Source organism: Phyllostomus discolor, chromosome 8, assembly GCF_004126475.2.
Source record: "Phyllostomus discolor isolate MPI-MPIP mPhyDis1 chromosome 8, mPhyDis1.pri.v3, whole genome shotgun sequence".
NCBI classification, from domain to species: Eukaryota; Metazoa; Chordata; class Mammalia; order Chiroptera; family Phyllostomidae; genus Phyllostomus; species Phyllostomus discolor.
In genome coordinates this window covers 74,282,360-74,296,741 of record NC_040910.2, presented here as the reverse complement: position 1 = coordinate 74,296,741, position 14,382 = coordinate 74,282,360, and the positions used below count along the sequence as shown (strand labels likewise).

The window sequence follows — 14,382 nt, the reverse complement described above, 5'->3', positions numbered from 1 at the left end:
TGGTTCTACCTGTTCTGACCACAAGTAAAGACTTTTTTTAATAAAGAGGGAAATAAGCAAGACAAGTTGAAAAAGCAGCTCTCAGACATAAATAAAAACTAAAGGAAGTACTGAAGCTACTGGCAAAATGAAAACTACATTATATAAAAGAAGTAGACCTGATAGATGAAAACAAATTTAAGAAATGAAAAATAATCTCTAGAAAATTACACAGAACACAGGAGAAAAGAACAAATACAGAAGTATTTAGAAAAATAAGGTGAAAGGAAATGAACAATCATAAAATTGATGTTCCTTAAGAATAAAAATGTAAGCATATTAAAAAATCACAGATTAAAATGGCTTACCATATAACAGGAAAATGTGATAAAGAATGACACCAAGACCAAGATATATCCCTATAAGATTACTGAACTTCAAGGATAAAGAAAAAATTCTACCAATATCCAGGCAGAAGTAGGTCACTTACAAAAGGAAAAAGCCAGGCTCACCCCAGACTTCTCTAGAGTAACCCTAGATGCCAGAAGGTAATAGAATAATGTCTAGTAAGTATTAAGGAAAAGGTAACACAGCTAAAAATTCTACAGCCAGCCAAAATACTACTTCACTTGTGAAAGTCACTGACAGACATTTTTAAACATACAAGAACCCCAAGAATAGGGCATTCAAACTATTCTTCCTCAAACAGAAAAATCTATTTGGTAAACATAACAGATTTAAGTATCTTAAAGTTACAGATTTATAATAACACAGACCTATAAACAAACTACCATATTTCGTCTAAGATACACTTTTTCATATCTATCATCTGAAATGGGCATGCACAGCACATTTGATGGTATGTTATAGTTTCTTTAACAGCACTTAACCATATTAGTGCTGTTGAAATAATGAGGCACCTTACAGTAGTACCTCAGAAATAGTGAAATACAGTATGTAACCTCCAAAATGAAAGAAGAGCAAATAAAGAAATTAAACCAAGGCCCCAGCTGGTGTGGCTCAGTGGGTTGAGTGCTGGCCAATGAACCAAAGGGTCACTGGTTCAATTCCTAGTCATAGTATGTGCCTGGGTTTTGGGCCAGGTCCTCATTTGGGGGTGTGATAGAGGTTCCTCTCCCACTCTTTCTCCTCCTTTTCCCTCTCTCTAAAAATAACTAAATAAAATTTAAAATAAAGAAATCAGAAAATTAAGCCATGTGGTTTAAAGAAAAGGAAAGGGAACAGGAAAAAGGAGGAAAGGGAAAGGGAAAGGGAAAGGGAAAGGAAAGGAAAACCAAGCAAAAAGATAGGATAAAAACAACTATTACAGAAGCAAAACCAAACATACATTAATATAATTGTTAAAAGCAGCTCAGACTGGGTCCACAAAGACTAACTTTTAATTAAAATTAAACTTATTAAACATTCAACTTAAGGTTAGAAAATAGAATCAACTTTAAAAGTTAGAATAAAGAAATTCCTAAGTTATGCAATTAGAAAACAGAAGCTAATAACATTTAATTCCAAAACTTAGGAACTGAATTTTGAAGAGAAAAAAAAAAAAGCCATCAGAGAGACATGAGATACCACTTCACACCAGTGAGAATGGCCATCATAAACAAATCAATAAACAAGTGTTGGAAAGGATGTGGAGAAAAGGGAACCCTAGTGCACTGTTGGTGGGAATGCAGACTGGTGCAGCCATGTGGAAAACAGTATGAAATTTCCTCAGAAAACTAAAAATGGGACTGCCTTTTGACCCGGCAATTCCACTGCTGGGATTATACCCTAGAATCCTGGAATACCAATCCAAAAGAACCTATGCCCCCCAATGCTCATAGCAGCACAATTTACAACAGCCAAGTGCTGGAAGCAACCTAAGTGCCCATCGGTAAATGAATGGATCAAAAAACTATGGTACATTTACACAATGGAATACTACACAGCAGCAGAAAGAAAGAAGGAGCTCCTACCCTTGTGACAGCATGGATGGAACTGGAGAGCATTATGGCATTAAGTGAAATAAGCCAGGTGGTGAAAGACAAATACCATAGGATTTCACCTATAAGTGGAACCTAATCAACAAAACAAACAAGGAAGCAAAATACAATCAGAGACATTGAAATTAAATGCTAACTGACAGTAACCAGAGGGGAGGTAGGAGGGGATAATGGGGGGGAGGGAGGGTTTTCACAAACATGTATGAAGGACACATGGACAAAACCAAAGGGGGGCAGGATCAAGGGTGGGAAGTGGGGATGGCTGGGATGGGGGGAGTGGTTGCGGGAAAATGGAGACAACTGTCTCTAAACAATAATAAAAAAGTTAAAAAAACATACTTAAAAAAAAAACAAGCAGATAAAACATTAGCTGGACTAACAAACAAAAAATAATTCATAAAATTAGGACTGAGAAAGAAAAAAATAAAATGATACAGAGGAAACCAAAACAAGAATGAAGTTAGTTTTCAGTAAATTTTAAGCTACTAAATTTTTAAAATGCAGATAAAAAGGGTGGTTTTCTAAGAATATGAAAATTACCAAATGGAATCAAGTAAACTAGAAAACAAATACCTTGATAGCCTACAAACAACAGTCTCAGGTATTTTCATAGTAAATTCAAAAGGTAATTCCTTAATTAAAAACTTTATTAAACTAGCCCTGGCAGTCATGGCTCAGTGGACTGAGTGCTGGTCTGTGTACCAAAGAGTTGCTGGTTCAATTCCCAGTCAAGACTGGGAACATGCCTGAGTTGCAGGCCAGGTCCCCAGCAGGGGGAACAGGGGAGGCAGCTACACATTGATGTTTCTCTCCCTCTCATTCTCCCTCCCTTCTCCTCTCTAAAAATAAATAAAATATTTTTTAAAAACTATCAATCTATATCTAGAAAAGAAAGTTTCTTACATTTCATGAGGCCAACTGTACACAGACAACACAGAAAATAGCTTGAAAAAATGCTAAAAATAATAGAAAGCACTATTATATAGTACTTGCTATATTCCACACACTGGTCTAGATAAGCAAGGTATATAATAACATCAACTCATTTACTCTCAAAACAATCTGACAAACTGGAGGGTCCAAATATTTAACAGCCCGTACAGAATCATCACCAAGCCATCAGAAGGATGCCAGAGCTATGCTGGCACAGTCCTAAAGGCCCTCTTTTTGTGCCACATATTATCATTTTAGTGACAAGATCACTAGGAGGAAGGGTCATAGCCAAAAAAGGGTCAAGTATTTTAACATCTTGTACATTACAACTTTAGTGCTAGCTCCTACTGACTTATTACCACTCCTTGCCTATGAGCTAAAACTTACTTAGTATCTCCATTTTACAGTTGAGGAAATAGAACTAGAGAAATTAGATAAGAGGCTGGGGTTTGAACCCAACACAATGAGGCTCCAGAGATTAGGCATTCAACCCCTATACTATTGGATCTTTTGAAAATAAAATGTGAACACAACCCAACAATAAATTGAAAAGGCGTCACTCTTCTCAAGAGAGGCTCAATCTTTTGCATTAACATATTAAAGTCAAAGAAGAGGAGGTATTTTATTACTAAAATATTTCATAAAATGCTGATCTTAAAAGGAAAGAGAATTCCAATAAAATAGGGGTGGCTATAGTATGAATATTTTTAAGAAAAACATATCACAAAATATACATTAAGCTGTATATACTTATTAAAGATTTTATATACACATAATACATTAAGCCAATAAGGTGAACACTACAAGTAATCCCACTAAAGTCCACTAACAGGACAAAACAAGGATGCCCGCCATGAAAACTATAATGGAAAACAGGAAATGAAGATGAACAATCATAAAACTGATGTTCCTTGAAAGAAAAAGAAAAATGAAAGATTAATATAACACCATTACTAATATTAAAATAAATACTTAACACTGTTTTAGAACAATTAAGCAATGTACTCAGGTTTAAAGAGTATTTAAAGAGGAGATTTGAATATAGTTATTGTTGAGCTAGGAAAGCTAAGAAACCAAATAAACTAGAACTAAGTAACCAATTAAACAAAATTAAACAAAATAACTTTCTTACACATACTTATCAAACAAACACACCAAGCTATTCAAAAATAAAACACTAATTAAAAATTTACTTGAAACACACACAGAAAGAAAAATGTTTTAAGTTTGATTTACAAAGTACATCTATTGTACCATTTGAATTTAAGTATTTAAGGACAAGTTTTTCTCACTACTAGAAAGTGCATTCTAAATAGATCTTCAAATAATCCCATCTCTTATTCAGTAAGGCTGAGAGCTGCAGTTTTTTGTTTCAAAGAATGATCCTATGAAAGTAAGAGTCAGATCATATCCCTCCTCTGCTTAACACCCTCCCTGGCTCACGACTAGTGGAAGCTGAAGTCTGTATAATGGCTCACAAGGCCCAACAGGACCTGGCACTATTTTCCCCTTTAGCTGTCTGACCTCATCTCCTACTTCTCACTTTAAGTTTCCCACATTAATCAACAAGCCTAATGTCCCATTGATTTAAGTTCCAGAAAAAAGCACAGAAACCAGAAGAGGAGATGGCTAAACACACACACACACACACACAATTCCCCAGAACTGTGCTTAAACTTGTAACAGGACCTTCAAAACACCTAAGACACTAAAGGAAAGGCTCATACTAACACACAGCTAAATAAAATTTCAAAACACCAAATCCCAAAAGCTTCCTGACAAAAAAAAAATGACGTTTTTTAAATCAGAATCTCCAAGTTGGTATAGGACTTTCCAAGTGAAAAGGGGGAAAGGCAGCTTGTTACAAGCCCTCTAGAACTGATTTTTATAAAAAATGTATTTGTTCCTAATTGATAAAAATAAAATGTATAAATTTTAAAGACTTCCTAAAATTTCAGTAATCAACATAATATAATCTGGCCTAAGAACAGACTTGGAAATCTAGAGAATAAAAACAAACCAAAATACACACAGAAATTTGGTATATAATGAATTTGATAGCATTTCAAATAAGGATGGGGGAATGGATTAGTTAAAAATTATGTGTTAGGCAACCTATTTCAGTAGAGATAATAAAATCAATCTCTACCTATTTCCTTTTAATAAAAAAAAAAAGTCCAAATGGATGAAAATTTTAAATGTATAAAATAAAACCATAAAAGTACAGAAGAAAAATATGGAGAATATGGTATAAATATCTTTTATAATTGTGGTTTAGAATGTCATATACAAAATCATATACAAAACCAAGAAGTCACAAATGAAAACTGAACCTTCAAGTTTTTGAAAGGTTTAAGGGGGAGGAGGAAGAACCCAAAAGACAAACCTAAAGGGAAGACATTTGTATGTATGACAGAGTTAATCCCTAAATAAGTAAAGGGTGCTGACAAATCCATGAAATTAAATCCAACATCTGCACAAAGGAGTGAACACAAATCTCCAAAATATTCATAAACAACTACTGAACCTATTTTAAAAATGCGAAATTGCCCTGGCTGTTGTGGCTCAGTGTATTGAGGGCCTGCCTGCAAATCAACGTTGCCAGTTTGATTCCCCAGTCAGGGCACATGCCTGGGTTTCGGGCCAGGTCCCCAGTTGGGGGTGCATGTGAGAGGCAATCCATTCTCTGACACATTGATATTTCTGTCCCCCTCCTTGTCCCTCTGTTCCCCTCCCTCTAAATGTAAATTAAAAATTAAGAAATCTTTTTTAAAGATGTAAATAAATCACATATTTTAAGGTTGGAAACTGATTCTCAATTTTAACCAGTAGAAATATAAGCCAACAACCAGTAGATGAAATGTCAATTGATACGATATATGTGGCAACTTGGCATTATTAAACTTTTATTTTTCACACCTTTTAAATTCCACTGAATAACTGACACAATTGAGAAAATTACCACTTAACTTCTAAGGCACCACACTTTTAAAGTTTTTAAAACTTTCTAATCCATTATATTCACACACAGTATTCGCAAATACTTCTACAGTATTTGCTTCTCTTAAAAGATATTTGTTACTCTTTTAGCTTCCTGTTTGTTGTACTTCTGGAAGATTTCTTCACATTTATCTTCTAAGAGCTCCTTTACTTTTTTACAGAATTCTGTTCATGTTTACAAATATAATCTTATTATCTTAATATTTTTTCTATTTTAAGTGTTTCCTCCTACTGTTTTCTATCTGTATTCATTCCATTCACAAAAGGAAGCTTTCTTTTTTTTCAAAAAGATTTTATTAATTTATTTTTAGAGAAAGGGGAAGGGAGGAAGAGAGGGAAAGAAACATCCACGTGAGAGAGAACATTGACAGGTTGATCCTCTTGCAAGCACCCCTTCCAGGGAGGGACCAAACCTGCAACCCAGGCATGTGCCCTGACCAGGAATCAACTGATAACCTTTATTTTTGCTGTATGACACCCAACCTGCTAAGCCACACTGGTCTGGGCAAGGAAGATTTTTTTTTCCTTACCTAACAACACTTGGCTTTCCACATGTAAGAGCTCAGGACTAAGAGGGACTAGAAACTGAGTTGTGTGGGTAGGACTTGAGGGTTGATAGCAAGCTTCATTCACTTATAAGATAGGCTTGTCTTTAAATGAAAAAGAGTACTTCAGTGTAGCTTTAATTTGTGCTTCTATGAGTGAAGTCTAACATCTTGAATATTCTCCAAGGCCATCTGTAATTTTCCCTAAATAGACTGTCCGTGCCCTTGTTCATTTTTCTACTGGGTCCTTGTGGTCATTTATTTTTAAGAAATTTTATTCCAAGAAAATTTGACTTTGCTTGTCTGTTGCAATTTCTAATAAAATTTATTTTAATTTTAAAAACAACAGTAAATTGTTCAGTGTTTTTACCTGTACTTTTACATTTTTCTTCATTTCTGTATTCTTATCCTTTCCAAGCATACTCTATCATAATAAAAAATGTAATTTCTATACATGGTTGATTACCATATTGATTGATTTTTTTTTTAATTTTTTTCTATTTTTTTGTATTTTTAGAGCAAGAGGAAGGGAAGGAAAAAGAAAAGGAGATAAACATCAATGTGTGGTTGCCTCTAATGTGGCCCCCACTGGGGACTTGGCCTGCAACCCAGGCATGTGCCCTGACTGGGAATGGAACTGGCCACCCCTTGGTTTACAGCCCACACTCAATCCACTGAGCTACCAGCCAGGGCCATATTGATTGATTTTAGAGAGAGAAAAGAAGGGAGAAAGAGAACACATCGTTTTATTGTTCTACTGATTTATGCATTCACTGGTTGATTCCTGTATGTGCCCTGAAGGGAGATTGAACCCGCACCCTTGGCACATTGGGAGGACGCTCTAACCAACTGCACTACCTGGCCAGGGATTACTACAGCTTATTTTTGCTTTACCCTTTTGCCCTTTTCCTTTTCCCACCCACTTTACCTACAAACTTCCAAAGGGTTCATTGGGGGCTTGGTGGGGATTGCTCTGAGAATTTTATTTGGATTTAATTTTAAACTGAACTATTTATACCACATACAGACACAATTTCTTCCTACCTAATAATGCTGTTACCTGAAATATCCTCATCAACATTTCTACCTTCCATTTTCAAGGAACATCCCTCAATCCTGCTACTTCCTTCGCGAAACCTTTTCACTTCCTCTTATGAAAAGGTAGTCTCTCTTCCTCTTATGAAAATCTATGGCATCATAATTTTTATCTTTGTTATATTACTTCCCTTAGTTTGATATGCTTTTACAGACCACAGGATTTTTGTCTAAATGTTCATTTTACATCTCCAAATATTGAACACTCAGTTATCAATTGAGGGGTGCTGGAAAGAATACTTTTATGAAACTAATTTAGGTACAAAGGTATTCCAAAAAGTAAATTTTTTAAAGCTTTATTTTATTATCATTACTTTTCTTATTTTTTTTTCCTGAGAGGGGAAGGGAGGGAGAAAGAGAGGGAGAAAAACATCAGTTGGGTGCCTCCCATACATGGCCCAATGGCAGACCAAACCCACAACCTAGGCATGTGTCCTGACGGAATCAAAGCCACAAACTTTCGGTTTGTGGGGTGACACCCAACCAACTAAGCCACACTGGCCAGGACCGAAAGTAAATTTTAAATTCCTTTTTATTACTAGCCTTTGATTCAAATCTTTAATCATCTTCTCTCTAGTTTCCAAGTTTCCCAGATCTTTTATAAGCCTTCTATTGGCCCTCAATCAAGGCCAGCAGTTTGCTGAAGCTGCTGGTTTCAAGCAGGAGCCTAAAGCAATGTCTTTCTATGGTCTGTTGGCCATTTCATAACTTAGGAAATGTAATGGTCAATTCATTAGAAAGAAACATCTGGGCTCCCCCCAAAAAAGCCTTCTAGAGGTTTTCATATCCTAGGTCTTGTCTTACCAAATCTATCTACCTAAGTCTTACCACTTCCTACCCAACCACCAGTCAGAACCTAGAATTCTGTATCACTAAGCTCTATCAAAGAAACCTGTCTCTAGCGAAGCCCTGGGCTCTCTGATAAGACTTTTTGTATCTCCCATTTTCACCTTTCAGCCTCCACACATCACCCCACAATGATACTGATGTACTTACAGATTTTAAATATTCTCCATCTCATTTCCAAAATATAAATATACCTAAAACCAGTGAGAGTTTGAGCAGATTTCCTGAGGATCTCCAGGTTCCACCTCTCCCTCTAATATTCCTACATTAATTGCTGCACCTTTACAATGGATCCCCAAACTGTCATCTGACTCATGAAAAGTCAGTATTTCCAGAGTATTATACACACAGGAAACTGCTCATGTAAATATCAGTTACTTTTAATAAGTATTACAACCTTAACAATTTCATATACCAAATCATTTAGTTACCTCTACAAGTGATAACAGTCAACAATTTTACTGAGCAACTTAACTATGTTCTATAATCATCCTTGTGTAGTACAATATTAACCTAAGTAATACTTAAAAAAAAATCCTATGAAGTATTAACATTTTCCACTCTACACTGATCCACCCTCTTTCCTGAATCTCTGCCCATATACTTATCACTCCAACTTCTCTCCTGCAGATGAGCTGCTCATGCTGGTAGCTAAGGTTTCAAAATGGACAGTAGTTAGGCCTCATCTCACTCCCTTCACTCAAAGACATTGCTGCAGAAATTCCTACCCTCTCCTGGGTCATCAGTCTTTCCTCTCTAATAAATTCAATCTCATCAACAAAGATGCTAGCATTTCTCCAACCTTTATCGAAACAAATATGAAACTCACATTCACTCCAGTTACCATTCCATTTCTCTGCTCCCATTTTACAGAACATTTTTTAATTTTTATGTATTGATTTTGGAGGTTGGAGGAAGAGAAAGAGAAACATCGATTTGTTGCTTCACCCACTTACACATTCATTAGTTGAATCTTGTATGTGCCCTGATCAGGGACCAAACCCTCAACCCCAGCGCATCAGGACAATGCTACAACCAACTGTAGCTACCCAACCATGGCTTACAGCACAACTTTTAGGAGCCATCTGCATCCCTTGTCTCCAATTCCTCTCCTCCCAGCCTCTCATGCTCATACCAATCTGATTGTTGCTCCCACCACTGCACTGAAACTATCCTTTTAAGTCACCATTCACCTATAAAGGACATTAACCAGTCCTTGTATTACCTGACCTCTTATTTGACATAGCTAATCTCCCTTCCTCCTTGAAACTTTCTTTACCTGGCTTATAGGCTATCCTATTCTGGTTTTCCACTTAGCTCCCTGTCACTCATCCTAATACTCCTTCCCTCCTTTCTGGTAATTCTTCTGACTTCTTAATGCTGGTGTACCCCCAAGGACTTCATCCTTAATCCTCTTTGCTTTCTATTCAGCTTCATGGTTTACATACATCCTATAAAATAATAATCTCCCAGTTTATAAGCATGTCTCTACTAAGCCAAACCTCTTCACTGAACACCTGATTTTAAGCTGCTTGTATGACTTCTCTACCTCAATGTCTAGTAGGCAATTCGAAATTAGTATATTCAAAACCAAGCACATGGTAATTTCTCTTCTTCATCCTGCAGTCTCTTCCATCTCAGTTAACGCCACCTTCATCCTTTCAACTGCTGAAGCCAAAAACCTTGAAGGCATCCTGGATGCATTCTGTCACACATACCACTACCCCCAAAAACTGGTCCATCAGTAAATCCTGAGAACTCTATTTAAAAAATATATCCAAGAATTCAACCATTTATCATTTCTGCTGCAACCATCCTTGCCCAAGCCAATACTTCCTCTGACTTATCTCTGAAGTCTTATAACCACTCTATTTCTGCCTTGTCTCCCTACAGTTTATATTCTTAAACATATTAAGAGTGATCCTATAAAATGTAAATCAGATGTCACTCCTATGCTGAAAACTTTTTAATGAATTGTCTCACTCAGAGTAAAAGCCAAAGTCCTTCACCATAATAAAGGCCACAGTCCATCCCCTACACCTGGCTGTTTCACTGACATACTAGGCCCCTCCTCCCACCTCAGAGACTTTGTACAGTTCCTAGCTCTGTCTGGAAAACTGCCCCCCCCCCCCACAAGACATCAATGCTCCACCCAACCTTTCATTCCTGTTCTCCGCTTCCCACTTTATTTTCTCTCTGAGGCATTATCATACTATCTAACACATCACATTTTCAACTTAATTATTCAGCTTACTATCTGTCTCTCCACACTAAATATATAAACTCTGTGCCAGCAAAATTTTTATGTTCTGTTCTTTAAAGTGTCTAAGCACTACTACGCTTAGCAAGTAGGCACTCAAATATTTAAAACTGTAGAATTAAACTTGGTATGTCAGCATTTTATACTGAAAGTGCTATGTAAGATCATTTTTACATGTTCCTATTGCTTAAAAGATGTAAACCTAAAAGGATGCCAACTCCTCTTTTCCTACAAAAGAGGGTGAGAGATTTCACTCCACTCTTATTCAAATCTTTTTTCCCAGAAGGGGAAAAAATATATTACTGGTAAATTTCTGTTCAGTTGCAACAGATAGAGACTCAAGAGACTAAAACTCTGGGGATGTCTCTGAAAAAAAAAAAAAATAGTAATGACTATTAGCCAAAAGAAAAATTGGAGGCAAACAAGTATGTTGGTATTCTAGCAGGTTTCTAAAAAGCAGTAAATCCTTCATTTATTGAAGGTAGAGCCAAAGTTATCCTCAATAGTAAAGCATGGTAATATGAGGAATAAAGAGTAGAACAAGAAAACAAGCGATAAATAATTATTGCTATTAACACTGAGTGCACTACAACATACAGTTTATACCTCAAAGAATCTACAACTTAGAAACCCAATCAATAATAGGAAAAAAGATTCTCAATTTGGCTTGCCCTAGTACTGAAGCAAGTATCAAATTAAAAGGAGTCTCAATTATTTTCATCTTAGTATTTAAAAAAAAAAATTCCTTAGCCCAACCACAAGGCACATGAACTAGGAAGTTGACAAAACAAAAAAACTCGAGTAACTACAGAGAAACATAAATATCCCCAGTATAATTTCTTTTGAATCTAATTTTTCTTAAAGGTTAAGGCAAAATGTTCATTTTAACTCTATACTATATATCCATGTTTAATTCACTACTCATGGTTTTTCTTGAATTTGCAGGTAAACTTGTTAGTTCCAGGATGCTTACAGCATGTTTACTGTTGCTTTGAGAACATCCTGGTAAAAAGCATACCACTAGATAAGCATGAATTGATGCATAAATTAGAGTAACCCACATTTGGAAAAGTGAGGCTTGAATTTAAGTTCCACAGATAATTCAAATTATAAATATCATCACCAGAAAGTTCTACTGGCCTTAGCTTAAGAAAAAAATTAAAAACTGAGAAAACTAATTTACCTCATACATAAAAACAGAATTTCATACAATTCAGATAAGATCAAAGTATCAACGTATGTGACCTTTTTAAAAACTTACCAAATTTTCAGCAGAAAAGGAGAACAGTAAAATGATCTAATGTGTACCCATCATTCAAGTTCAATTATCCACATGGCCCATCTTGTTTTATCTATATATCCTTACCCATAACCCTTCCACCTGGAGTTTAAAGTAAACTCCAGATGCTATACTTTGTCAATGATTATAGTGTAAGTTCTAAAACATTAACTACCATATTACCACAGTCTAAGAAAAATTAACAGTAATTTGTTAGTATCGATAGGCAGTGCTCCATTTCTCCCTTTTGCTCCACATGATTTTTACAATTAGTTGATTAGAATCAGCATCCATCCATACAAAATCCCCACATTGTATTTGGTTGATATGTCTCTTTCAATTTACAGGTTTCCTTAACCTTTTCTAGTGACTTGTTGAAGACACCAACATACTCTGTCCTATAGAATTTCTCTTTAGATTTTACTGATTGTATCCACCAGTGGTGTCTCTGAACATGTTCTTCTGTACCTCTGTATTTGTTATAAATTGCTAGACGCTTAATAAGATTCAGATTTGAATTTTTGCAAGAAAATTTTATAAGTGGTGCCACAGCATCACATCAAGAGGCACGTGTCGGGTTTGTCCCTCTTTTTATGATCTGTGCGTTCAGGTGCTGTCAGCCTTTCACTTATTAGCTTCAGTAGTTATTAATGATCATTGATTGCCTAGATCTATCTCATTGTAGGCTGCAAAATGGTAACATTCTAATTCTTTGTTTCTTAAATTTATTATCTGGAATACTATTAGAAAGAAAAACATCTCTTTATCCATTATTTGGTTATCCAGGAAAGTCTTGAAAATGCTTGTCTCATTCATTCCCCTAGCCCTCGGAATACATTTAGTTCCATAGTATCTTCCAAAGACGATCATTAAGATGTTTTATAGTATGAAGTCACAAATTGTAAAGTAGTTGATGCGTTTTAACCCATAATTATTATTCTTTTTATTCACCCAAATTGTCCCAGTGAGCAGTATGTCCAAGGGGAACCCTGACCAGTGATCTCTGATAGCTTTCTTACTTTCTGGTATGACAAGGTGTTCTGAAAATTTCCAGTTCCAGATGAATCAGCCATTTTTCTCTATGGAGCCTTGGTTCCTTTTTGTAGGAAAAAGTAATAAATATGTTATCTAACTCTGGACCCACTCCCCCAAAATCTCCTGGGTATCCTTTTCCTCCTAATTACTCCAATATCAATATAAAGTATACCCAACTGTCTAACCAGCTATGCACAGGTGGCAAACACAAGGCTCGCAGGCCAAATCCAGCCCTCTACCGTTTCTACCCTGAGGCAGCGCCGAGCTTTCACTTAACTGTTAAGGAGTAGTTACTTTTATAGTCCTAAAACTACATTCCACCCTTTGAAGGCAACCATGAGGCTGATGTGGCTCCCAGTGAAAATGAGGTTGACACTCCTGACCTAACAGATTACATTCTGTATGGCTACCTGCCCAAGTTCCATAAATCTACCTAGCCACCCATTTAGGAGACAGAAATAGGAGCAGAGAACAGGCAAAACTTAGTGGGGAAAAAAAAAAAAAAAACTTAGGTAAAAGAAAGGATTGAGTATATCAATTCCAAAAAACATATTATGAATACACAGACAAATCAGAATTTTTAAAAATATATTTTATTGATTATGCTATTACAGTTGTCCCATTACCCCCTTCATTCCCCTCTACCCTGCATTGCCCCTCCCACCCACATTCCCCCCTTTAGTTCATGTCCATGTGTCTTAAGTTCTTTAGCTTCTACATTTCTCACACTATTCTTACCCTCCCCCTATCTATTTTCTACCTACCATCTATGCTCCTTATTCTCTATACCTTTTCCCCCTCTCTTCCTCCCACTCCCTGTTGCTAACCCTCCATGTGATCTCCATTTCTGTGGTTCTGTTCCTGTTCTACTTGTTTGCTTGGCTTGTTTTTGTTTTAGGTGTGGTTGTTAAGAACTGTGAGTTTGCTGTCATTTTACTATATATGTTTTTTATCTTCTTTTTCTTAGATAAGTCCCTTTAACATTTCATAAAATAAGGGCTTGGTGATGATGAGCTCCTTTAACGTGACCTTATCTGAAAGCACTTTATCTGCCCTTCCATTCTAAATGATAACTTTGCTGGGTAGAGCAATCTTGGATGTAGGTCCTTGCCTTTCATGACTTGGAATACTTCCTTCCAGCCCCTTCTTGCCTGCAAGGTCTCTTTTGAGAAATCAGCTGACAGTCTGATGGGAACTCCTTTGTAGGTTACTATCTCCTTATCTCTTGCTGCTTCTAGGATTCTCTCCTTCATTTTTACCTTGGCTAATGTGATTATGATGTGCCTTGGTGTGTTTCTTCTTGGGTCCAACTTCTTTGGGACTCTCTGAGCTTCCTGGACTTCCTGGAAGTCTATTTCCTTTGCCAGCTTGAGGAAGTTTTACACTTGTTGCTCTTCCTTTTCCCCTTCT

General features: G+C 36.3%; 1 protein-coding gene and 1 non-coding gene across 2 annotated transcripts in view; one reads left to right on the top strand and one right to left on the bottom strand.

Annotated features, from left to right (window-relative positions):
• Positions 1-14,382, bottom strand: part of UBE2G1 (ubiquitin conjugating enzyme E2 G1) — a 109,545-nt gene that overhangs the window by 69,722 nt on the left and 25,441 nt on the right. The gene's annotated exons all lie outside the window — the stretch shown is intronic.
• LOC114515435 lies at positions 8,165-8,301 on the top strand. The gene has a single exon (XR_003686185.1). It is a non-coding gene; the product is annotated as a small nucleolar RNA SNORA2/SNORA34 family (small nucleolar RNA).